The sequence below is a fragment of the Anabrus simplex genome, chromosome 1 (assembly GCF_040414725.1).
Source record: "Anabrus simplex isolate iqAnaSimp1 chromosome 1, ASM4041472v1, whole genome shotgun sequence".
NCBI classification, from domain to species: Eukaryota; Metazoa; Arthropoda; class Insecta; order Orthoptera; family Tettigoniidae; genus Anabrus; species Anabrus simplex.
This window is the reverse complement of record NC_090265.1, coordinates 1,203,200,187-1,203,227,112: the sequence shown is the minus strand read 5'-3', so window position 1 is coordinate 1,203,227,112 and position 26,926 is coordinate 1,203,200,187.

Genomic DNA, 26,926 nt, shown 5'->3' with positions numbered 1-26,926 from the left:
ATCTATTGTATAATGAAAGGATGGAGATATTCTGGATTGAATTCTATTTATTAACTTAAGTGATCCTACCTAACTAAGACGAAACCAAAGCGTGATCCTAATTTTTGATATTTGGAATAATTGATAATGACACAAAAACGGTTGACGTAATTCAATTAATTTAGACCTATTTCAACGTATTGCAGTGAATTTGAATTAATCAATCATCATTTTTCAAGAGCTATTCATAATTACGAACACCAGTGCACATCTATTCATTAATACACCTGAACCTTGAAATTAATAATTATTTCCGAGATCTCGTTTTAACCTGTTCTGTTTGAATGTATCACCTGCATGATCATATTCTTTTCTTATACTATCATTGTTTTGGGTACCCTTTTTTCTGTTTGTTTTGATTAATACCAGGTCTACAATAGATCACGTCCAGCTAATAATAATGCCTTTTTTTATGTGATACCTATCCTAACTAAAATCAATAATCATCACCATCCTAACTAACTTATGCCGTCCTGATGAGGCTCGCCTTGACGCAACAATAGCTACACGCCCATCCTCGCAGATACCTTCGAGGATCGTATTAACTTAATGCTACTGCATAAAAATGAATAATAAAAAAAAACACATGTAAGAACAAGAAATATGTACATTCAAATGTCAATAAAACATCACATGATATCTTTACTACTTAAACTTAACTACTATGTCCATGAAGTAAAACACCTAACCTAACCGATATCATGGCATGTGTCCTCGTAGTTATGTGCGTGGCAAGCTTTCTACACACCGCAAGCGTATCGCCATCGTACCAACTGAAAATCCTAATAACCGAATGTAAATTCCGAATATGGCATCCGAAGTGTCGTGATAATCGATAGAACAACCGCAGCCGACATCGCATCGCAATTAATAATCAACAGCATCACCATCTTAGCCTACACTTACATATGAAAACACTCTTAGCATTCACTCATGTATGAATATTACAACCTTAACATTCACTTATACATGGGTATTACAATCTCAGCATTAGCTTGTACATGAAAATCACACCTCCATATACTTTATCCAACTTCACAGTAACATAACACAGTTAAATAGCACGTTCTACGTAACGAATTTAGGACGAATTTTCACTATCACATCTCAACTTATTGTATGATTCTCATGGCGCAGCACTTTTCACTATTTCAATCACGGAACCTCATGTGAGCTCGCCCACGCATCAATAGCATATCACGATATCACTCCCACACTATATTATTTATCAACACAATAACTATCACCATCGCGGGCACTTGATATACTTGGCATTCACATCATCATTATTATCATTATTTATTTCACTTCGACTCACATTAGTATCATTTCTTATAACTTCACTACATTTGTATCACTTACCTACAGAACATCCTCATTGATACCCCGATATACAGTTGCTTCATAACCATACTCGTAATTATAGTAAACATGCTGCAATTATCATCCGAAAAACGACGTATCCTGCAATTTACAACGTTCGGTGTCTCCGTGCTTATATTACATCACGTATCCATTTACCTGCGTTACCTGTGTCAACTTCACAATAAATATGCTGATCCAATGCTAATGCCTGTTACATACGCCTGCATAAGCTCGTGCCTTTCAGTAATCACGATACCAAAACATAATATAAAAGATGCCGAAGTCGCCTACCGATATAACAAGTCGTTTGCTCACATAGCATAGAATTTCGAATACCGTGTCGCCAAACGCGTATATGAATTACTACAGGCCAAATAACATAATATCACGTCGTTCATTGTGTAATTATTATTACGTCTTGACGAACTACTTCAGGACATGTACTGTACATAGACTACTATCTACATTGAAAATATTAGTAACTAAAATAAACTGCAAATAAATGCTGCATAAAATAAAATGCAGAAGGCGTTATTATTATTATTAAATAGAGTGTAACATTACTGACTTGGATGGCCCGGGTATTGGGAAGCACTAGGCCTAAGTTATCCTTACTCGTAACCGCCTCATCATCTCAGCTGGACGTGCTATTATTCATCTAGCTCTCCATGTTCTCCATTGTAATCGTATTCATTGGATATCCCTCTCACACTATTATTTTACTTTCATGCAGACCACACCTGAAAAAGGCTAACATCAGATTATTCAATACACACACAATCACTATTGGACCAACAAGGCATAAACTTCCACTTATATGTAGATGTTTGTAAGATACAGACAATTTATTTTACGTATTGCGTTGCTTTCCTTGTAATGGCTTTGCCTTGTACGATTGTGATTATTACGTCGTTATTTCGCACTGTTTGCATTCATTTGCTGCGTACATACCACCTAATAACTTCTTTTCACATTCGGTTCATGTACACTGATAATACGCTCATCTAGCAACCACTTTTCTTAAGCTTCCGTGTATCAATTTCACATTACCATTACCTCGACTCTAACAACAATGAACAATGAACAGGCTTATAATATCTTCCTTTTCTTTTTGAAACAAGACACGGAATACAGAATTACACACTAGATGTGGAAGTTTATCTTAACTACCTACTTACATCTATCGATACCTAGATGTCGCCACCGTCCTTATTAACAACTATCGATGTTTAACATTATATAATATTACCCTGTATGTACGATCTTTGGTTTCGTCTCATTTTATACACTCTACATCTTACATTTAACTTAATTCTAACATTATTTACAAATATTTACACGTCTTTCCGCTCAAAGATGAAAGCAGTCTCTCTCTTCACGATCACTTCTTCGCGTATTCAACGTTTGTATTCGAGTTCTCCTTAGGTCCACCTCCCATAGCTCATCAGCTGCCAGGGGGCCGTTGCGGCGCGATCCCTCTGCGGCTGTTTGCCTGTCAGGTCTGACCTTTCCTTACTAGGGACCTTCCTCTACCCCCCTCTTGACAGGGCCCCCTCAGTGGATCGAGTAGCTGAGATCCTGTAACTAGGGATGGCAGTTTTTAAAAAAATACCGATATATCGATATTTCGATATATTGAAAACTTATTTTCGATAATCGATATTTATTGCGCATAATATATCGGTACATTCAAGCGATATCGATATATCGTAACCCAAGAGTAACTACAATATCATCACCAGACCTCAATGCATATATACCGGTATATCAATATTGGTTTATTCTGCCTGTGCACGCGACTGGTTGGTTGAGTTTATCTTGCTACTGGAATTCGCGGTTTAATTATCCATGGAAATTATCCATCAACGGCTGCTAATTTCAGATAACCACTAGCCTGCATGGTTGCTAGGGTTATACTTCCATAACACAAATTTTCATTCACCCGTAGCCACAGATAGCAGTCGAGGCACAGATCCTGAATAAATAGCTTTTTTAAGAGATAAATACACACGTAAAATAGAGTGAAAGAAGTAGTGTCAGTAATGCTTGATGAAGATCATATAAACCTCGTAAATTAGTAGAAATGGCTGAAAATAGTTAAGAATATGATGCAGCATCTACCGTGCAAGTATTTATGGTTTTATCATTGCATTGATAGGATAAACAAGGAAGAGGGAAGGAAGCGGCCGTGGCCTTAAGTTAGGTACCATTCCGGCATTTGACTTGAGGAGAAGTGGGAAACCACGGAAAACCACTTCGAGGATGGCTGAGGTGGGAATCGAACCCACCTCTACTCATTTGACCTCCCGAGGCTGAGTGGACCCCGTTCCAGCCCTCGTACCACTTTTCAAATTTCGTGGCAGAGCCGGGAATCGAACCCGGGCCTCGAGGGTGGCAGCTAACCACTACACCACAGAGGTCTTACCACGCTTATGTCTCTTGGTTAACTGTTTTGTTGAAACATTCAAATTTACGTGCAAACCAGATTCAGAATGATATAAAATCAAATGAAATTTTCCAATCATTTAGTAATACATAGAAGCAGATTCGAACAAATCAAATCATTGTTGATGACTTCAAGCATGCTGCACATTTTAACGGACTTAAATTCTTAGCTGCCGCCTTACCTTATAAAGTAAGGAATCAATCAAATTCGGAATTATATACAAACAAATTAAAATTTTTAATCATTCAGTATTATGTACAGATAGATTCAAACAAATTAAATATTTATTGATGGCTTCAAACAAGTTGCATATTGTTAATAGATCCCCGTTTTATAGAACTTCAATATAATTTCAAATCCTTGTATTTTGGAAAAGAAATAATTTGATATCGAGATATATCGCTATTTTGTTTTGATAGTAGGATAATATCGGCATGTCGATATCGAATGAAATATCGATATTTATTATATCGGAACGTCCCTAGGTCTTATAGATGCCTACGAGATAAGTAAAGGCCTCAGCATGCACAGTCTCTTCAAGTACTAAATTGACAAAGTACCAACAGTTCAAATGGCGCCGCTGGATGTCAGGTTTTCCCTCCATTCCTCAGCACGATTCCAATTGGCATTACGATAATAACGTGCACATAAAAGCACATTACAAATATAAAACTTTGCGTTTTGAGTAGGAAAGTGATATTTCTATGACGTTTAATGAAGAAAAATAAATGTATCACCCAGTAATTCGAGATGAGCTCATACGAATCAGGTAGTATAATTGCAACCAGGAAGTACACATCCTAATAAAAATGAAAATACTCCATAGTATATTTTAAAACACTGCCGTATTCACATAGCCTACGTCGATGAATGCAGAGTGGCCACGGCTGGTCCGTGGTCCAACAGCTCTGCACTCCGACCGGCCAACCGAGCAGAGGAAGGGTGGCTCTTCGTCTCTGTATTCGGGAGACTGGACAGGGCTGGACCTCACGGCTGGTCCCCACTGTCGGTTTTCCTGAGAATGGTTTTCCGTGGTTTTCCATTCTCCTGCAATAAGGCGAATGCTGGGAGGGTTCCTAGTATAGGCCACGGCCGCCAAACCCCTCCCCATCTCCGAGCATCTCCTTCACCTTAACAAATCTCCCGGCCTCAGAGACGGCGTCACCATCTAAGAGGCCCACCTCCTCCTTCAGGGGAGGAATTAAAACATTTTAGTATTAGTACGTAACCTAGTCTTGCCATGCATATACGATGGATACCCTGAAAAAAAGTGTTGGCATTGATTGCGGCTAGTTTTAGTAGAAATGCTAAAACACGTGCTTTCAAAATGTTCGCTACATACTACAGACATCGTGGAAGGTTGCCACATGCTATTTTTCTCGTCAGCGCGACATGACATAATTAAGACCCATTTTTCTCGTAGTTCCACATTTGCTCGTGGAAATAAATGCCACTATCTTTCTGAAGTTTACTTTTGCAGAAGGGTGCACAGCAATAAACCATTGTTTATCACGCGCAATAAACATCTTGTGAATAGAATGTTTACAATAAATACTCTCTCGGCTCTTGTATGTTTATCAACATGCACAAAACATTTTCTTAATGTAAATCCACAGCCTGTTTCACTGCCTTCGTAATGACATCACGAAGGCAGTGCCTGTTTAGAGTCATTTGACCGGGTCAGCAATGGAACGAATTAAGTCCCATCTAGCGGCGAGAATGAGAAATTTCCCGGCTGCCGAAGCCTGTCAAACTCCTCTGGGGCAATGATTAGTGACTGACAAGTGAAATGATATTTGAGAGAGTTGCTGGAATGAAAGACGGCAGGGAAAACCGGAGTACCCGGAGAAAAACCGGTCCAGCACAAATCTCATATGGAGTGACCGGGATTTGAACCACGAAACCCAGCGGTGAGAGGTTGGCGCGCTGCCACCTGACTCGCGGACGCTTCTATTTTCTTAACTTTACGTTTAAATATAAACCATATACTCATCACAAGCTGAGTACACAAATCAACGCCTTTTATAATGAATTTTAAGGCTTATCTCACCTAAAAACTCACTAACTTACCCTTTTCCTTTACAGTTTCCATATACGTCTGTGTTGTTAAACAGTGGAGGGCTAACACGAAGTCTAGCGGTGACTCTGGAACTAGAACGTATTTCGCGCTGTGTAAACTGCCATGCGGAGGCAACTGTGTTACATATTCCACCGTTTGTATTCGAATTATAGTCCGGCCTACCAGAGGCTCAGAGCAAGGTATTGATTAGATTGGATATTTCCAGGTTGCAATTCCACCTTCACTAGCACCATCTCTTGCAGAATTATCGGCGTTCTCTAGTGCGGATGTTATTAATGAAAATAATAATTCAAAGAAAAACGATATATTTATGGGAAAACCGATATATTATTCGATAAATCGAATCAAAATTTCGATATCGATATACCGATAAATCGAAAGGAAAATATCGGTATTTCATAAAAACCGATAAATCGTTGCCATCTCTACCTGTAACCAATATCAAGTATGTCTTGGCACTCTCCTCACCCCTCCTCTTCTTTCTCCGGCCTAAACTTCCGCTCCCCACCATCTTCAGATTACCAAGCAATATTCGGCGTGGTCACCTACTAGATGGGTGACCACCACTCCTAGGGCTCAGCCGTCATGAATTTAACCTGCCCACTCCCTCTCTGGGTATCATGAAACCTCGGACTCTGTCCCTCAGAGATCCCTGGCCACTTTCTTTCCCCCTACGGGGTGCAGGTCACATTCTGACCAGTTACGATTTCATCCTTGGTACAATCATACCACTTCACTCAAAACCGTCCTGTTCAACACCCAACCTGTCGAAAGTAGCACTCAAGGCCGTACTGGCCGATGGGCTTGTGCTTAAATGGACTTGGGCTCCGCCCAAACTTGTCCATTAAGACGTGTGGTCTACTACTACTCCGGCGCCATGTTTCCGGACCTCTGCTCGTTGCTCCCTTACTCGCGTTGTGGCGCATGTTCCACATGGAAACGGCACAATACTACATAAAGATTTCACGACAAGAACGCAAGATGCCAACTGATAAAATAACAACAACACAGTTATTCTTCTTTGGCGTGACCTAATTATAAAAAATAACGGGATAATTGAAGCTATACAAATATAATTATACCAACTACGTAAATAAAGGTTATTGTTGTTAATATTACTAAGCGAAAATAGAAATGATTTTGACTCTGTCACGGTTTAATGGTTAGCCAATATGAAATTTGCAACATATTTGAATACATTGATCGATAAAATCTTTATCCAACACTTGTCCCGTTTCTCTACACGGTCGGGTACGAAATGCGATGAATCTTCGTAGTGACCTTTTTCGACCAGATGCTTTCCTTGATGTCAGCCTCATCAGAGGGGGTTAATGAGATTAAATGAATGACGTAATATATGATAGTAGGAAGGGAGAAGGTGAAGAACAACAAGAATACGAATAGACTTACAGCTAGTAATAATACGAGTACTTAAAAGGTCGGTATAAATACCCGCCTCTATTATGTGGAATGAGGTGATACAAACCTGTCACTGCGCCGGGTAGCTCAGATGGTAGACTGCTGGCTTTTGGAGCCCATGTTGGCGGTTCGCTCCTGGCTCTATCTAGTGGTACTTGAAAGTGTTCAAATACACCACCAGGTTTTGGAAATCGGCTATAAACAAAAATGCTATGAGGTGAAACACTCGCACTCCTTTTGAAATACACTTTGGAAAACATTTAAAATCCTATATGGGCTTCTGGCCATAGGCTAAGCCTCTACTACGGACGGTGACTAGATGGTGAAAATATTAAAATAAAGTTAAAATTTAAAGTTTTAGAAAGTAATAGTCTACCCCCACCCCCATACCGAGCTGAGTTAAAAGAGGGAGAACAAACTTTATCCTCTAAGTTACATTTTTCCCAGCAGGGATTTGAATAGAGTCCCTAGACTTGCCTGAAAATTTACATTTAAAAAAGAATGTTAAACTTAAAAATTTACATTAAGAAAGAATATAGAAACCTTCCCCTCAAGTTAGCTTTCTGGAGCTATCACGTATTTGAAAGATATCTGCCATCACCTTGAGCTTGGGCCTTCCGACGACGGGCAAGGCTGACTCTGCCTCCACTAACACCGTATGGACTCTAAACTGGAGCGATGAAGAAGACAACATGGCCCAAACGCTCCCAGCTTTTATAGTAGAGGGGAAAGTTCGTGAACTCTCTAGGCCGATGGCCTGTAAACACCCCCAATTTTAAATGGCTACAAAAATATTTACAAAATTTCTTATTGGTTGATAACTTCAGGAAGAAGGAAGCCAAGTAGTGCTGGCAACTTCAGCTCATAAGAAAACAATTTACAAACAATTCAGATGTACAAATCTTGAAAACAGAACATTCCATTTAAAAAATTAATTGTCCGTCCTCCAGCCATAGGGGGCACATAAGTCGACAGTGGAGACATCTGAAGATTAAAGGTCCAAACTTCTTCTAATACATAGTTTCAGATTGATAGCACAGATGGCTTTCTAAAAGGCGCTCATTTCAAATGTACGGAGAAGGTGTACCTCCGGTACAATTCTTCTTCTTCTTCTTCTTCTTCTTAAAAATAAGAAATATGTTTTATCATGTGACCGGAAACTAGATGCTTACAATCAACTCGTTTTCTTCTGTGAATCAACCACCACTACCGGAGAGCAAGTAAGCCCCTTGATTTTGTTTTATAAAGAACTAGCTGATGTACCAGTGCATCGCTACGGAATTCTACATTGTATAGGTCTACAGAATTCTAGGCTGAGTAGTGTATAGGTTGCGAGTAAGATTGTAATAAATTGCATAGCTCTTAACGATACCCTAGAAACGCGATGGGGAAGTCGCTAAACGTTTTTTTTTTTAATGTGATGACTGGGCTAGGGAATTTTCATTGTAACTGTAATCCCGCTTGCCTACCATCATTCACAATTAGGATGGGCAATTTTCTTTGTAATGGCAGACTCTCACTCTCCACCTGCTTTTTTACATCCTCAGAAAGACTTCGTTAGTTGTTTTCCCAACTGAAATCAATAAAGGTCACTAAATGACGCCAGTAGGAATGTTGCGATTAAAAGCAATGCTAAATTATGAAATACTCGATCAAATGAAAAACCACTCATTTTCTCACTTTTAACGGACAGTAGTAGTACGCTGCCGATCTAACGGCCCAAAGTTCCTCAGCTGGAATGACCAGGCTGCAGACAGCCGTGATCGGTGAACACTCTTTTACTGGGGGGGGGAGGAAGAGTGGAGAGTCCCTTTTACTCTCTGTTTCTTAGGAGTACCCCATGAGTTGGAAAAATCTAAATTTCTCAATTCACTACACTAGCGCGGAAAAGCCCGTCTTGGCTGCTAATTTGGAATAAAATGGTACTAATTTTATTAAAAGTGAAGAGGAAAAAGCTTCTCATAAGAAACGGCTCATTTCAGGGTTGAATTTATTTATTTTTTGATTGAATGATGATGCCATAATTTGGAATAAGCCGAAATTGTAATTCTAGACCAGGTCATAAATGAGCCTCTGCTATTATTCCGTTAATTGTGCACACTGATCAATCCAACCAGCGCGTCAGAATAGGGATCGATTGGCTGGAATACTATGATGATCCAGTGTGTTATGTACCAGCAGTATTATAAAATGTATGAACCAGAGGAATAGTATGCTGGAGAAGAAAGTTATCTAACTCCTCTACTATTTCCCGCCAATATTCAGGCAGGCTATTATACACGGTACGCAGCAGTAATCCCATCTATCAGAGATGAGTGGCAGCATAAGAGAAAAAGATCACAACAAACAATGGTCAACGTAATGCTATTTCTTACAATTTTATGAGCTTTCGATATTGTTGGCCTTCAGATTTAGTTTTCTTCCGACTGATCGGAAATTGTATTCTCTATAAATTCTGTTATGTAGTATTTTTCGATAGGACCAATAACAAGGTATTTAAGAATTAAATTTTAGGCGCCTTCCCCTAAACTACCATTTCATTCAGGGTGAATAAGATTGTTTATAGCTTAGACTGTAGTTTCTTATTCCCGACTCCATATAGTGATTTTCATTGAACTGTGTTTACCCATTTTCTCGTGGCTCGGCGTTGATATGGACTTAGGAAGGAAAATACAAATTCATAAACGGTACAGTAAAAATGTATAAAATTAAACGATCGAAAATTTGGTTCTATATAACTTAATTTATGCAGTATTTAACGATAGGACCACTAATAACATAAATATTTTAGAATTAAGTTGTAGGCCTTCCCCTAAACTACCATTTCATTCAGCGTGAATAAATTGATTTATAAGCTTCATTGTAGTTACTCATTTCCCGACTGTACGTTTTCTCGTGATGCGTGTACATACATACATACATACATACATACATACATACATACATACATACATACATACATACATAAAGACAGACAGACAGACAGACAGACAAACAGACAGACATACAGACAGACACGGACGGACAGAAATTACGGAAAATTAAAAGAGTGCATTTTCTTCTTACTGTGCACACGACCGATACAGAAATGCCATTCTTTTTAAATTCTGATCAATGTACAAACAAAACTTTTACTTTATATATATATTTATATATGGATTATTAATCACTTATATCTCACGAAATTTAATATGGTGTAGGTTATTCTTAATATCACACGTGTTGGGGACTGTGCTTTTAATCAAGCTTTGTGTAAATCAAGGAACTTCCAGTATATTTGCACGTTATCGCAATTTATGAGGTGCATGAAGTCGGCTGGAAGCGTGTAAACATTACGTTAGAGGTTCAGTCACAGATTCAATTTTAAGTTTGGAGTAATGTTTGCTTTCTGCTTGAGAATGTTATCGCTTAATGCATGCTGTTCGAGCGTACAGCAGAATATTCAGGTTACAACCACTGTCGGACCGGCAGCATTGTTCAGGAAGTACGATCCGGGACCGAGATATGTGGTCTCTGAATACAATACCCATGCAGAGGTTTAATATAAAGATATTATCTAACAGCCGTGTTGCTTGGCTGAATAGTCGACGTAGTGGCCTCTGGTTGAGAGAGTCCCGTGTTCGATTCCCGGCTGCTTCGAGAAATTTAACTGCATATGCTTAACTCGGAGACTAGGTTCTTGTGTTCGTCTTATTGTGCATATTTATCTTCGCACAACACTCTCGGCCACTACAGAAACAGGACTACATACCTCTACATAGGGTTGATCTCGGGAAGAGCATCAACTCTTAAAACTGGGACAAGTCGACCCTAAATATGTGAAAAAAGACCAGGAAGAAGAAATATTCATTTTAACAACAATCAAATTACTTGCCTGCATAGCCATGAGGTTGCATTAATGGACCTCCGCGTCGACAGCCTTTAACATTTGAAGTCTATGTTTTCTCATTTTTACACCAGTTATATGCCTGGTCTGTGCGTTGTATTAAGACACCGTCTTAATATAAGTTATTGTCACCGAACGTGTTACCCCGGGGTTTGTAACACTTAGCTGTTAGCTTGCATTCGGGAGATAGTGGGTTGGAGCTCCGCTATCGGCAGCTCTGTATATGGTTTTCCGTGGTTTCCCATTTGCACAGTAGTGGTGGAGATTGTTGATTTAAGGAACAAAACAATGTGAATATAAGCCCTTAGTTTCCGGTCAGGTGATAAAATACAGTATATTTGTGATCGTTAATAACAATTTTATGTAATGTTGTACCCTAACGAGTATAGGCCTGCAATATAAATTTGTTGTATTGATAGGGAATGCAATCGCTTCAGCTGATATAAATATAAATCATCCAAAGTTTTCTGTGCAAAATGAACTGTAATAAAAAGAGTTTTTGTTGAAGCTATGTCGCTAAGGAATGATCTTGTTACTGGGTATTCCGATCGTTCCCCCAGAATTTTAAATGTGACTCCAAACAAGCCAGTTCCGTAACACGAAAAGGAAATGCGGGACAAAAGACAATGGTTTGGGATGTAGTACCATATGTGAAGTACTTATTTGATTATTGTTTGTATGAAAGGGCTATACCAAATTAATCGAGAGTTGCTATAGTAGCCCCTGTGTATAAAGGAAAGGGTGATAGACATAAGCTGAAAATTACCGGACAGTCAGTTTGACACACATTTCATGTAAGCTTTGGGAAAGCATTCTTTCTGATTATATTAGACATGTTTGCGAAATTAATAACTGGTTTGATAGAAGGCAGTTTGGGTTTAGGAAAGGTTATCCCACTGAAGCTCAACATGTAGGATTCCAGCAAGGTATAGCAGATATCCTGGATTCAGGCGGTCAAATGGACTGTATCGCGAATGACCTACCTAAGGCATTTGATAGGGTAGATCATGTGAGACTGCTGGCAAAAATAAGTGCAATTGGACTAGACAAAAGAGTGACTGAATGGGTGGCTATATTTCTAGAAAATAGAACTCAAAGTATTAGAGTAGGCGGAGCTTTATTTGTCCTTGTAATAATTAGAAGGGGAATTCCTCAAGGCAGTGTTGTTGAGCCTTTATGTTTTCTTATATATATATCAATGATATGTGTAAAGAAGTGGACTCAGAGATAAGGCTTTTCGCAGATGATGTTATTCTGTACAGAGTAATAACTAAGTTACAAGTTTGTGAGCCTCTGCAAAAGGACCTCGATAATGTTGTGAGACGGAGAGTAGGCAATGGTATGATGAAAAACGGGGTTAAAGTCAGGTTGTGAGTTTCACAAATAGGAAAAGTCCTCTGAGTTTTAATTACTGCGTTGATGGGGTGAAAGTTCCTTTTGGGAATCATTGCAAGTACCTGGGTGTTAATATAAGGGAAGATATTCATTGGGGTAATCACATAAATATGATTGCAAATAATAGGTACAGATTTCTGCACGTGGTTATGAGGGTATTCAGGGGTTAGTAAGGATGTAAAGGAAGGGGCATATCAATCTCTGGTAAGACCCCAACTAGAGTATGGTTCTAGTATATGAAGACCCTCACCAGCATTACTTGATTCAAGAACTGGAAAAAATCCAAAGAAATGTGGCTCGATTTGTTCTGGGTGATTTCCGACAAAAGAGTAGTGTTACAAAAATGTTGCAAAATTGGGGCTGGAAGGACTTTGGAGAAAGGAGACGAGCTGTTCGTCTAAGTGGTATGTTCCGAACTGTTAGTGGAGAGATGGCGTGCAATGACATTAATAGACGAATAAGTTTGAGTGGCGTCTTTAAATGCAGGAAAGATCACAATATGATAAAGATGGAATTCAAGATGATAAATTGGGGCAAATATTCGTTTATAGGAAGGAGAGTTATTGGAAGAACTTACCAAGGGAGATATTCAATAACTTTCCAATTTCTTTGCAATCTTTTAAGATAAGGCCAAGAAAACAACAGATAGGGAATCTGCCACCTGAACGACTGCCCTAGATGCAGATCAGTAGTGACTGAGTTGATCAAAAATTCCGGCACCACGACATCTGCGCATACCCTAAAAGTAGTTAATGGGACGTAATGTTAATAACGTTATTATTAATGTAGATACAATGAAAACTGTTTTAATATGGAGAAAAATTCACACTTAATAATAAGTAAGCCATTTATGATAATCTATCTGATCGTTTGTAATAATATTAACCCACTGACCACAAGTTGGGGAGTATCACGGTGGCTTTAGGAGAGGGCGCTCTTGTCAGGATCATATCTTGAGTCTAAAAATGATAATCACCGAGCTTGATAGCTGCAGTCGCTTAAGTGAGGCCAGTGTCCAGTATTCGGGAGATAGTGGGTTCGAACCCCACTGTCGGCAGCTCTGAAGATGGTTTTCCGTGGTTTCCTATTTTCACACCAGGCAAATGCTGGGGCTGTACCTTAATTAAGGCCACGGCCGCTTCCTTCCCACTCGTACACTCCTAGCCCCTTCCTGTCCCATCGTCGCCATAAGACTTATCTGTGTCGGTGCGACGTAAATCAACTTGCAAAAATAAAAATGGTAATCAAATATTACAATGCTCCACCAAAGAACATCTTCATCTCTTTCGTTGACTTTCAAAAAGCATACGATTCAACAGATAGAGACACATTGATGGAAATTTTGAGGGAATATGGCATCGCTCAAAAAACACTCAACTTACTTAGGTTAACACTAACAAACCAAACCAAACCCCATGGCACTACAGCCCTAGAAGGGCCTTGGCCTACCAAGCGACCGCTGCTCAGCCCGAAGGCCTGCAGATTACGAGGTGTCGTGTGGTCAGCACGACGAATCCTCTCGGCCGTTATTCTTGGCTTTCTAGACCGGGGCCGCCATCTCACCGTCAGATAGCTCCTCAATTCTAATCACGTAGGCTGAGTGGACCTCGAACCAGCCCTCAGGTCCAGGTAAAAATCCCTGACCTGGCCGGGAATCGAACCCGGGGCCTCCGGGTAAGAGGCAGGCACGCTACCCCTACGCCACGGGGCCGGCAACACTAACAAACACCACATCCAAAGTGAAATTTCGAGGAGAGATCAGCAAACTCTTCCAGGTAAAAACAGGTCTGAGACAGGGTGACACTTATCTCCAACACTCTTCAACGTGGTTCTAGATAAGGCCATGGAAACACTGTGGAAACATAATGACTCAGGTGCTATAATAGGTAGTAAAAATAAACATGTCAAACCCAAGTGTTTGGCCTTTGCTGATGATTTGGCACTCTTCGCTGAGACAGAACAGGAAGCAATAACACAGATACATGAACTACATGAGATTGTCGAGAAAACAGGTTTAAAAATCTCCTTCACAACAACGGAGATGATGAGCACGGACAGGAATTATGTGAAGAGAACAATGAAACGAAATATGGCGAAGTTAATGTCACAAAGCAGTTTAAATACCTGGGAGAGATTATCAGCAGCAGCGGGATGGATAAAGAGGCCATGGAAAATAGGAGACTTTAGAAAGGCTAAACATTGCCACCAAAGCCATTTACAACAAAATGAATCTTTCCATTATTGCCAAACTATAACATTATGACGCTGTGGTAAAACCAGTGATTCTGTATGGGATGGAAACAGCAACACTAACGAACCTGGAAATACTACTAAAGATTGAAAGGAGAATATTATGGAGGATTTACGGCCCAGGGGTGGTATAGGGAAACTGCAGATTACGATCAAATAAGGAGAGATACAAAAGAACAAAAGACCTGGAAACAACAATAAGGATAAGACGGCTGCTATTCTATGGACACATGGTCAGAATGGATCCAGCAAGGTTAAATAAACAAATTTTTAATAAAATATACTACTTGAAGGGCCAGGGGGGATATGCCAAGCAGATGAAGGAAGAACTCAAGAGGTTAGGAATTGCAGATGAAGAATGTCGTGATAGAGACCAATTCAGTAAAGGACTTTCCAACTTAACAGTTCTTGTTGAAGAAAAGAAAGAGCACAGAGGGGGAAGATTGACTGAAGAAACAAGAGCGCAACATTCTGAAAGAATGAAGGCACTGTGGAGAAAGAGGAAGGAAGAAGGGATGATAAGAAGGAAGTGAAGTGGTATTGGCGTGGTCCTAAGTTTGACCGGTTTGCAAGAAAGAAAGAAAGAAAGAAAGAAATAAAGAAAGAAAGAAAGAAAGAAAGAAAGAAAGAAAAAATATTAACCCATTGAAAGCTAGCCTCATTGTGAAGGGGTAGTGTGCCTGCCTCTTATCCAGAGACCCTGGTTTCGATTCGCTGCCAGTCCAGAGAAGTTTATTCAGGACTGAAGGCTGGAACTGTGTTCACTCAGCTTCGTAAGGACGAATTAGTAGCTGTCTTATACGAAAGACAGCGGACTTGGTGTCCGGCTCCACGGATAAATGGTTAGCGTTCTGGTCTTTGGTCTACGGCGTCCCTGGTTCTATTCCCCGCCGTGTCGGGGATTTTAACCTTTATTGGGTAATCCAGATGGCGTCAAGTTGAAAGACCTGCACCAGGCCTCTCCGGAGGCCACACACCATTAATATTAGCAGACTTCATCACGATAGCCAAATAGTAATGTTGGGAATAATGTCACGCTGATCACTTGCCCTCCAATGCCTACAGGCCATCTGTATTTGTGGCACTCGTCTTAGCTAGCCAGAACCAAAAGTTCGGCTGTTATGTGCCATGGGTTCTAAATCTTTAAAGCCCTGTGTCGTATTGATCCTATTGTATAGCCTCAGTGTCTAAATCGTATAAAGTAAAATGTTTTGATGCTCTTTTAGCAATAAACACGGTCATTTATCAATAATAAGCACGATAATTATAATGTATTCATCGTGAACACATCTCCAGGTTGACAAAAATAACCTGCTACATTTTTCAGGAGCACAAATTCAGTTCTTGCGTTGACGTAAATACAGACAAATCTATAAGTTTTCTTTTTTTCGTTATACAAATCTACACGCCTTCACTGACCAGGACCGAAATTTTCACCAAGGCTCACGAGGCACTTGGATGGGTCGTAGAGGTAGTTATATCGTCAAAGATTTAATAAAGCAAAATTGGTCATAACATGTGATGTACGGATAGAAGGTTTTTATGTGTTGATGCCATTATTGATACCAAAGCTCTTAGGAATAGACTGGACATACAAAAAGCACGGAACCTTCCATAGCAACCAACTGAAAATGAAAATGAAAAACACGGAATATGGACAAACATTGTACAGAGATACAGGACTATACCAAGACTAAACTCTTCGTTGGTACTTCCCTACAGTTTGCTCTATGATACAATCTAGTGATTTATTCTCTGAAACATTAAGCTCAATCCGATAAATGAATCGGATGGGTTGTAAAGGTACCGTAGTTATATTGCCAAATATTTCATAAAACATGACGTATAGATAGAAGGTGGATGCTACGACCTACACTGATCAGCCAGAACATTACGACCACCTACCTAATAGGCGGTATGTCCACCTTTGGCAGGAATAACAGCGGCTACGTGTCTTGGCGTGGAAGCAATGAGGCCTTAGTTGGTCGCTCGAGAAGTTGTCTCCTAATTCGCGTAAATTCCGGGGAGGAGGCGATGAGTTCGGACGCCACGTTCAATCACATCCCAGATGTGTTCGATCGGGTTAAGATCTGGCGAATTGAAACACAACACATCAATTGCAATTCGCTACTGTGTTCGTCGAACCACTCCATCACACATCCTGCCCTTGTGACATGGAGTAGAATCTACACTGCTGTTTGTTGAAAGTGAAACACCAAGACCGAGAGCTGTGATCACAATGCAATTTCTTCCACATATTAGGGACATGACAAGACACAAATGATTACAATTACAGAACTGTACATACACGGTGACCGTGGAAATTCAGTACGGTGCAGCGCCACCACGAGCTGCAATCAGAGCCGCTAGACGTCGTGGCATGGAATGAAAGAGCGCCTGAATATGCTGCTGGGGAATATTCTGCCACACGGTTTGTAGGCGTGTCCAGAAATCGTCAACAGTGGCTGCAGGACAACCTGAACGAACAAGTTGCCGACCGACCATATCCCAGACATGTTCAATGGATGACATATCCAGCGAACGAGAAGGCCAGGGAAGCAGTGGTATCCATTGTTCTTCGAAGAAGGCTTGCACATTCCTCGCCATATGCTGCCGGACATTGTCCTGCTGGAATATGGCGTCTGGAACGGCCTGCAGGAGGGGCAGTGCCTCGGGCTGTAAACCCCCCTGATGTAGCGGTAGTTGTTCACATTGCCCTCAAGACGTAGGAGGCAAGATCGCCTGTTATAGGCAATTGCGCCCCAAACCATCACACTTGGCGTTTGTCCGCTATGCCGCTCAACAATACAGTCTGCCCAATGGCGTTTACCACGGCGGCGACTAACGCGTATGGGGCCATCACTGTAGGACAAGTTGAAGCGGGACTCATCCGATAACACTATATTTTGCCACTCAGTACGCCAATGCCGGTGTTGACGTGCCCATTGAAGTCTGTGGCGTTGGTGGTTGCGGGTCAATGGAAGCCGGCGCAATGGCGTGTGTGCCACCAGTCCGGCCCTCAGAAGACGGCTTCGAATCGTCGATGCAGACATCCTCACACCCGTTGCAGTGCTCCAACGTCGAGCCAACACCGTGGATGAAGCTGTTCTGTCCGTTACGACCAAGCGGACAAGATGGCGGTCATCTCGCGCTGTGGTCACATTGTGTCGTCCAGTACCCTGTCGGCGCTGTGTACGGTCCTCTTCTCTCCACTAGTCCCACATATGCCTCACTGTTGGAGCAGCATACCCTGTACGAGCAGCAATGCCACGGAACGGCAGACCCATCTACCGGAGCCCTATCTTTCTGCCCCGTTCGAACGCACTCACATGCTGATATTCCCACCTGTGATGTCGGCGAGACATAGTGGCACTGAGGTACACGTTTCCACTTCGTATGATGGCTCCGCACTGACTGAGCGTTGCGTAACACTGCCCTGGCCAGTCACACACAGAAAGGCACTGCTGGGCCTACGTGCACTCCATCTGTCTGCAATTTAAATCACGTATTATGGTTCCACTCTTCTACACGTCCTCTGATGTTTCAGACCTTTGCTTCTGAGTGTTTCACTTCCTACAAACAGCAGTGTAGTTGAAAATGCCACTGCCGTTGGGAAAAATGATCGTCATAAAGGGGTGTACGTGGTCTGCAACCATTGTACGATACTTCTCGGCCGTCATGGTGCCTTGCACGAGCTCCACTGGACCCATGGATGCCCACGTGAATGTTCCCCCGACCATATTTGAGCCGCCGCCAGCTTGTCTCCGTCCCGCAGTACAGGTGTCAAGGAGCTGTTCCCCTGGAAGACGTCGGATTCGCACCCTCCCATCGGCATGATGAAGAAGGTATTGGGATTCATCAGACCATGGAGCGCTCTGCCACTGCGCCAACGTCCAGTGACGATAGTCACGCGCCCAATTCAGTCGTAGTTGCCGATGTCGTCGTGTTAAAATTAGCACTTGCATGTGTCGTCAGCTGCGGTGTTTCATCCTTAGGAGTGTTCGGTGCACTGTGTGTTCAGAAACACTTGTACTCTACCCAGTATTAAAGTCTGATGTTAGTCTCGCCACAGTTCGCCGCCTGCCCTGTTTTACCAGTCTCTCCAGCCTACGACGTCCGACATCTGTAATGAGGGGTGGCCGGCCAAACCCTAGATTTTTGGACGTGGTTTCACGTTGGTTTGGCCATTTGTTGAAGTCACTCACCACAACACTCCTCGAATACCCGGCAAGTCAGTGTAATTTCCGAAATGATCGTGTCGAGCCTCCGGGCCATCACAATCTGCCCTCGGTCGAAGTTAGATAGATCGCACACCTTCCCCATTCTACACACGGGCAGCACGCTCATTGATATTACATGCACCGTGCGTGTGTCTGACTAGCAGTCATTCCTCGTCAGGTGATGCTTCTATCGCTTAGACGAGTTTATATCGATAGTAGGTTGGTGGTCATAATATTCTGGATGATCAGTGTATATTGTACTGCATAGATTGGCTGAATGGGCTCAGCTGAGGAATGTTGCAACACATCCGCCATGTTTTCTGTTGGTACTCGTCAGCTGTTACTTGTCAAGAAAGAAAGATGCCAAGAGATAGTTATAGGGGATACAATTAGATTGACAGGGTGCATAGTCAGTTATCCGCTAGATAGCGCTGTGAGTAAGCAGTACGGGAACTACTAACAAGATAGAAGGCGAACTGCAGCAGTAGGGAACACCCAGTGAACCAGGTACGGCCATCGCGGGGTATAATAGAAAGAGGTACGAAACTCAGCCACCAGAGGCTCCATTGATTCATTAGATACCAATATTGTGGTCCCATTCCACCTGCTACCTGGAAACCGTTCGCCAGGCTTTATTCCACTCTCCAATCCGAGCTACGCAGAAGCTGCCCGGAACCCAGCATTACCAAACCAAGTGAGATTTCGCAACGGAACTGCTACGGGTACAGGAGTACCAACACCGTTTTACATCATAAAATTAAGGAACTTGGACCCCGACAAAAACCAACCAAAGGCCATTTATCACATCATTACAAGATTTCTCCGGAACGCACAGAAGGATTACAACTTAGAGATACAAATATGCAAGGAGTATTACAATATACTTCCAGGCCTTTTTACCCCGTAGGCCTACTAGTCAACACCATCGGGCTAGCGCACTTCGTAAACACGCCATAGCTCAAAATATGGCACTACAACCAAGGCGCAACATACCACCTATGCACCCAGCAGCCACATTGTCAGTTGTGGCCTACGGTGTGGATCGTAGCTACATAGAGGACGAGGTTGCAGCCTAACTACAGCAAGAAGGACTGATAATGTTTAAAACTAGCGCATCAGAAACGACGGAGGACCAACCTCACTTATACGGATCCTGTCACGTGATACCTCTACCGTGGATCAACTGCTACGAGATGGCGCTGTCATCAACGCCAAACGTCACCGTGTGGAGCCGTCAAGGTCGTCTCCGCCACAACGCAGACGCTGTGAACGCTGCCAAGGGTATGACCATCCATTTATGCCATTTGTAAATGAATAACTGTAACGACTGCAACCAGATTACCTTCATCATTGAATTCTGAACACATATAACTTACTCTCAAAACAATTTTGACAATATCTTTACCACAGCCGTACATTACATCAATTGGAAAATCTATTCTGAATCTTTCACCTGAAGTCCATCGCTAGGAAATCATAACTACATTATGTTTCTCTCATGATCAATTATATATAGCTTGCTCCGGAGTTGGAACTCCGAGGAATTCTTTTACGATGCCAATAGCGTTACTCGTAATGTTGTATATCCTACGGCACTAGATTAATAATTTCACAGTTAGAAAAATGTATAAAACTACGAATCCATATCAAATATTTACAATAAGTTCAAAACGTGATCTAACTGCAGAAAATCAAATGTAATTCCATTTCCATTTGTGATATATTTTCAAGTGTTTACTTTTATAATATTATATTCGATTACCACAACAGACAATGGGTATTATTCCATTACTGTACCTCCAAACTTTGCAAGATGAACAATATGATACATTGCAGGCGGAGATCACGGGTGATTGTTAGTAGTTCAATATACAGTGGTCTTAAAAGAGAGATCCTGTCACTGATAGAAATTGGTTCAGATTTTCTCCTCTTAAAGTATGGAGTCCTACCTAGGGCAGCATTTTACGCCCTATTATTTAAAATAACATTTATATTTTCGTGTTTTTATAGAACCAGTGATGAGATTCTGTTAAGTATTAAATTAAACAAATTGACTTGGGCTTTAATGAGTTTTTGCTGATATTGTACCTCAGTTTGGGCCACGGTCACATCCTCTCCTATCCCATCGTCGCCATAGGACCTGTCTGTTGGTTAACACAAATATCAAATGTTAGTTCGCGATTTTCAGAAATGAAATAGAATTATAGTCGGGATCAACGTTAACCGGGTATATGAGCGTAAAAGGGTTGGACATACTGAAAAATCGTTTGTAAAAATAATTCGATATCTTACGCCGTTATAATTTTATCAACGACTGAAGTTAGCCATTCAGATCGTTTCGCAGGCTAATTCCTAGGGGCTTTGCGGGATGGTTTTGCTAAATCTGTCCGTGGCATAAGGACCGAGAAGTCAGCATCTGCACACTGTGAATTTCAGCTGGTAGCGTATTTGCTATGACGCGATCGTGTCACCTCGGAGGTCCCTGTTCAAATGTGTCCTCTGGCAAAGTTTTTTATCTTTTATTAGTGCTTTCAAGCCAGTCTTAAGCCACGCGAAAATTTAGAAACACAGCCTTGCAAAGCCCATTTGAATTCGCCTGCGAAGCAATCAGATTGGTTTACTTCAGCAGCTGATAAAATGACCAGAGCGCAGGATTTTTTCAAATTATTTATCAGTATGACCAACCCCCACCAACTCATATACCCGGTTCACGCTGTTTCCGACCACGCTGTATAGCTCGTGAGAGAGTGGAGTTTCCACCAAGATTGTTTCTTTTATTCGCTCAATAGTTTGATAATTACAAACTTGCCCAGATGAGTCGTAAATTGTGAAGGGCCTCGAAGAATCACAGCACGACAAATACACTATTATTCATAAGCCTTATGCGACATCCGGCTAACAAACTGTCGGATGTTCGACTGAGATAAATCCTTGTGTGGCATATATCGCTATATTTATGGATCTCGAACACATATCTCTGGTGTCAAAGGATGGATGAAGGAGAGAAGGGAGGGAGCGAGAGAGAAAAGGGGATGAAAAATGCGTTTGTGGGGGAAAGAACGGAAATCCGTAACACCTTCAGGACGGCCTGATATTTATGCGTGCTACTAACCTTAGCTTCCCTTTTGTTTCCATACAATTCCGTATGAGGGCGGGAGAAAGTGTAACTTATAACTGTTATTCGTTATGATCAACTCAGCCTGCTTCACGCCCTCTACCCTTAGTCCTCATCCAAATACTCCTTCCTGAACCAGACACAGTTCTATGGTTCATAAAATAATATCGCGCGAAATATTATAGTTATGAATTATGTTGGAAGCAAGGAAACATACCCATGACAGCGTATTCTGTATATGAAATTTATAGTGTAAATTTTCATTACAATGAGCTACTATTCAAAAAGATGTATACAAATATTGTATGTATGCCGTCGATATTGTCACTCCAGTAATCCGCATGAACATCGGGGCAGAGTGGCTCAGGTGGTAGAGTGATTTTCGATTCGATGCCTGAGTGGTCAAGAGTCCTTGCCTTCGATCCTCGAGTCTCTGGGTACGATTCCCGACCTTTTTTACGCAGGTTGCCCTTTGTGACGCCAACCTTATGTAGAGAAGTTTAATTACTATAGTTTGCTTCTATGTTGCTTGGTGGTATTATGTGTTGTCTGAATATGAAGACGAGACACCCAGTCCCCTTGTCGGAAGAATTAATCAGATACGATTAAAATCCCCGACTTGACCGGGAATCAAACGAAGAATAAATAGAACACAACAATCTTTACAGTCTTAGAAAAAGGTTTGGCGTAAAAATGGACCTGTAGTATTTTGCTACAGTGATGAATTGACAGTACGTAGTAACAGCATGACAATATTGGATATTGGATATTACATAACAGCATTATTTATTAGCTTATGACAATACCTTATGGAATGAAACTTATATCAGGTATTTCTGGACCGCACGGATGGACAGAGTACCATTAAATTTTTTCTTTTTTTTTTTTTTTGCTATTGGTTTTACGTCGCACCGAAACAGATAGGTCTTATGGCGACTATGGGATAGCCGAATGTCGCATAAGGCTTATGAATAATAGTGTATTTGTCGTGCTGTGATTCTTCGAGGCCCTCCAGGATTTACGACTATCTGGACAAGTTTGTAATTATCGAACTATTGAGCGAATAAAAGAAACAAACTTGGTGGAAACTCCACTCTCACACGCGCTATACAGGGTGGTCGGAAACACCGTGAACCGGGTATATGAGCTGGTGGGGGTTGGTCATACTGATAAATAATTTGAAAAATTCCTGCGCTCCGGTCATTTTATCAGCTGCTGAAGTAAACCAATCTGATTGCTTTCCAGGCGAATTCAAATGGTCTTTCCGAGGCTGTGTTCCTAAATTTTCGCGTGGCTTAAGACTGGCTTGAAAGCACTAATAAAAAGATAAAAAACTTTGCCAGAGGAAACATTTGAACGGGGACCTCCGAGGTGACACGATCGCGCCATAGCAAGTACGCTACCAGCTGAAATTCACAGTATGCAGATGCTGACTTCTCGGTCCTTATGCCACGGACAGATTTAGCAAAACCATCTCGCAAAGCCCATAGGAATTAGGCTGCGAAACGATCTGAATGGCTAACTTCAATCGTTGATAAAATTATAACGGCGTAAGATGTCGAATTATTTTTACAAACGATTTGTCAGTATGTTACAGGCGTGAAAATTGGTATTTGTAATCTGCTTTAGAAATAAAGAACCCCCGCCCCTTTTTTTTTAACTGTTTCTCACATGTAGAGTTCCATGTCGCATGTTCCAGATTTAGCTTTGCCAGTAGCTTGGTCATCTTAGCCCCAAAAGGCAATGTCACAAACGTGGTTACAAAGAGGTTCTGGTATAAATGAAATGCAATTTTCGGCGATTTTTTATACTTTAGGGATTTTCACCCCTGTAACATGTTAAGTTTATGAGATATACTGTAGTTATACAAATTTTAAAAACTGTCCCACTTCTTGGCTGAGATTTCATCGTTGAGGCCTTCGGTTCACAGAGTTCCGGTTTCGATTCCGGGCTTGGTCGGATATTTTAATCGCATGTGATTAATTCTTCTGGCTCGAGGACAGGTTGTTTGGGTTTGTCCCAACACTCTCCTCTTCATTTTCACTCAACACACCACATTACCAACCACAACAGGAATACGCAATTGTAAATATATCCCTACACATAGGGTTGGCGCCAGGAAGAGCATCCAGTCGTAAATCAGCGTCAAATCCACATGTGCGACACAGTTCGCACCCGAGACTCCACAGGTCTGGGAAAACCGGTAGAAGAGAAGAAGATACTTATTTTAAAATATCACCCGCTTTAAAAAAAATTTCACCCCCTTATGTGGATTTTCCAGAAAAAGTGCGTTCGTTTATTTTTAAAATGATTCCAAGTACGGCCTACCAATTTTAACATCTGTAACATCTTCCGTTTCTGAGATATAGGTATCCTCATATAAAGAATTCAGCTCCTTCCTCACTTCCTTTCAACCCACACCCCTTAAGTGGATTTTCTGAAAACAAAAGTTTGTGTTCTTTTATTTTATGGGAGATTCCAAATACCATATTTTATGTCTGTAACATGTTAGGTTTTTGTGATATATTGTAGATAACCTCGCTGCTGTAAGCATACTGGAGCTGATGTTGCCATGTTTACGGCAGTTCATTTCTTTATCCGATTCTCAACTGACGTACTGTGTACATTAAGACGCTGTATAAATGTTCATATGTTATGGCTTTACACATAAACAGAAGGTGAGCCGGAGTTGTCCATGTTTGCCATGGAAATGTGATAAATTTCGAGGAAAATTTACGCGGAGATGGTTACTGTACGTACTTACTCGTATATGAAAATTTTATAACATGTGCAGGAGGTTAATTCTGTGATTTTGTTGGAGGGGAGTTTAGTAAATTTTCCAGTTCGTTTCAAATATTGTACCATTATAAAAAGTAGATTTCTTCACTTAAATGGTATTTTTTTCTTATTTTTCACCTTAACTACATGTTTTGTTGTGAAATAATAGTGTTAAAATTAAATTTCACCATAAAAATTATCCTGCAATAATAACATCCCCCTAGTTCCGGTAGACTTTTAGAAAAAGCTCCTTGAATTTGAAATTTTAATTTTGGGGGAATGGCTTCTAAAATTTCTTAAATATGGTACATTCATGCATTATAGCATGGGTTGCCATGGTCTTCTCCCTATTTTTAAAGCTTCCTCATTTTCTTTCCTGACCTGCTTTGTCGTATTTTCTTTCTATTATTTCTAAGTGCATACAAAGTGTTAACTCACGGTGAAAGACATAATGCCTTCAATAATCCAACACTCACACTTTTCCATTGCTTAGGTTGGTATTTCATCGTTAATGCCGAAGTTCAGAGAATCCCTACCCGAAAGCACACTCCTAGAAATATCCGACCAAATTACATTGTTAATACTCTCATTAGAAATTTTGTCTTTTCTAATGTAGGCTATATATTTCTGCAACAACCATCATTGAGCCAAAGCCCTAGAGCTCGGCTGTATACTACAATAAATCACAACTTATGGCAAACCACGCATGTAATCATATTCCCAATTGGGATGTAAGTTTACACCAAGAATCTTCATCTTTCGGCCACAGGCCATGTTTAGGTTCTTGTATGGGAGAAGAAGGTGTGAATAGAACCAACATGGTGATGGCGGTGATGACTTTTTTAAGTTGTGGTGGTGGTGGTCATCGTGGTGGTGGTGATTATTGTTTCAAGAGAAAGTACAACTAGGCTACTATCCTGTACTAACACTAATCAGAGAGAAAAAATTGAAGGGATCGGATAAAAGGCTCCCGAGGCCTCACAATCTAATACCGTCGGGGTCGTAAAGGAACAATTGACCAAGGAAGGTCGGATGGGATAGGTGAATGTGAAGAGACTAAGTGGAAGCAAAGCCAGGACTCAGCTAAGTGCCCCATGGTCGCCAAACCACGCTCCCAAATTATGAGCCACACATGGCTGCTGATGTTGAAAGCAATACCATATATAGTATGTTTTGTCCGCGTGAAGAATATCTGCTGCTAATGGAAAACATTGTCCTCCGATGGAAACCTAAATGTGAGCGGTGCAAGAACCGTTTGCCTATGTATAGGAAGAAAGTAGATCAGGGCCTCTCAAACGCCCAAAATCTCACGCGTGCAGATAGAGGCGCAAGAGCTCCGTGCACTGTGTATCGCTGCCGCTCGGCATGGCTCGGATCAACGCTTCGTCTCTGGGCTACTCGGCTAAGCTCGGCTCAACTCGCCTATACTCGGCTCAAGTCAGCCCGGATTTGTAGCGCTACGGCGCAAGTGGGGCAGAGGGAGGCAGGCGGAGCGAGCGAGACAGGCGTGAGGAAAGAGAGAGTAAGCGCTATTGCTCCAAATCGAGGAGTGGGGGGTCTGCACTCTGGTCAACCAAGCCAAGTCGTCTTTTGCACCGTGCACAGTGCATGCACCACGCGCATGCACTCTGAGAGGCCCTGAAGTAGATCATCAGCGGGGGATGAAGAATGAATCAAAGGATTGATCACAAATGATCGCTTCATATAAACCAAACAGGTACGATGATATTTTTATCGCATAGTGATTATGGCAGGTTTCTGTGTGTGGGCTGCTGACATTTGGATTCCAAGATCGCAAAAGTAATCGGATTTTTGAACGGGGGAACAAAATCTATTCGACAGTCTATGTCGTACGATGTCGGTAGGTAAACAATATCTGGTGAGACATTTGGTGTTCATCCGATAAATTCAATTGAAATTCAGCCATAGGACA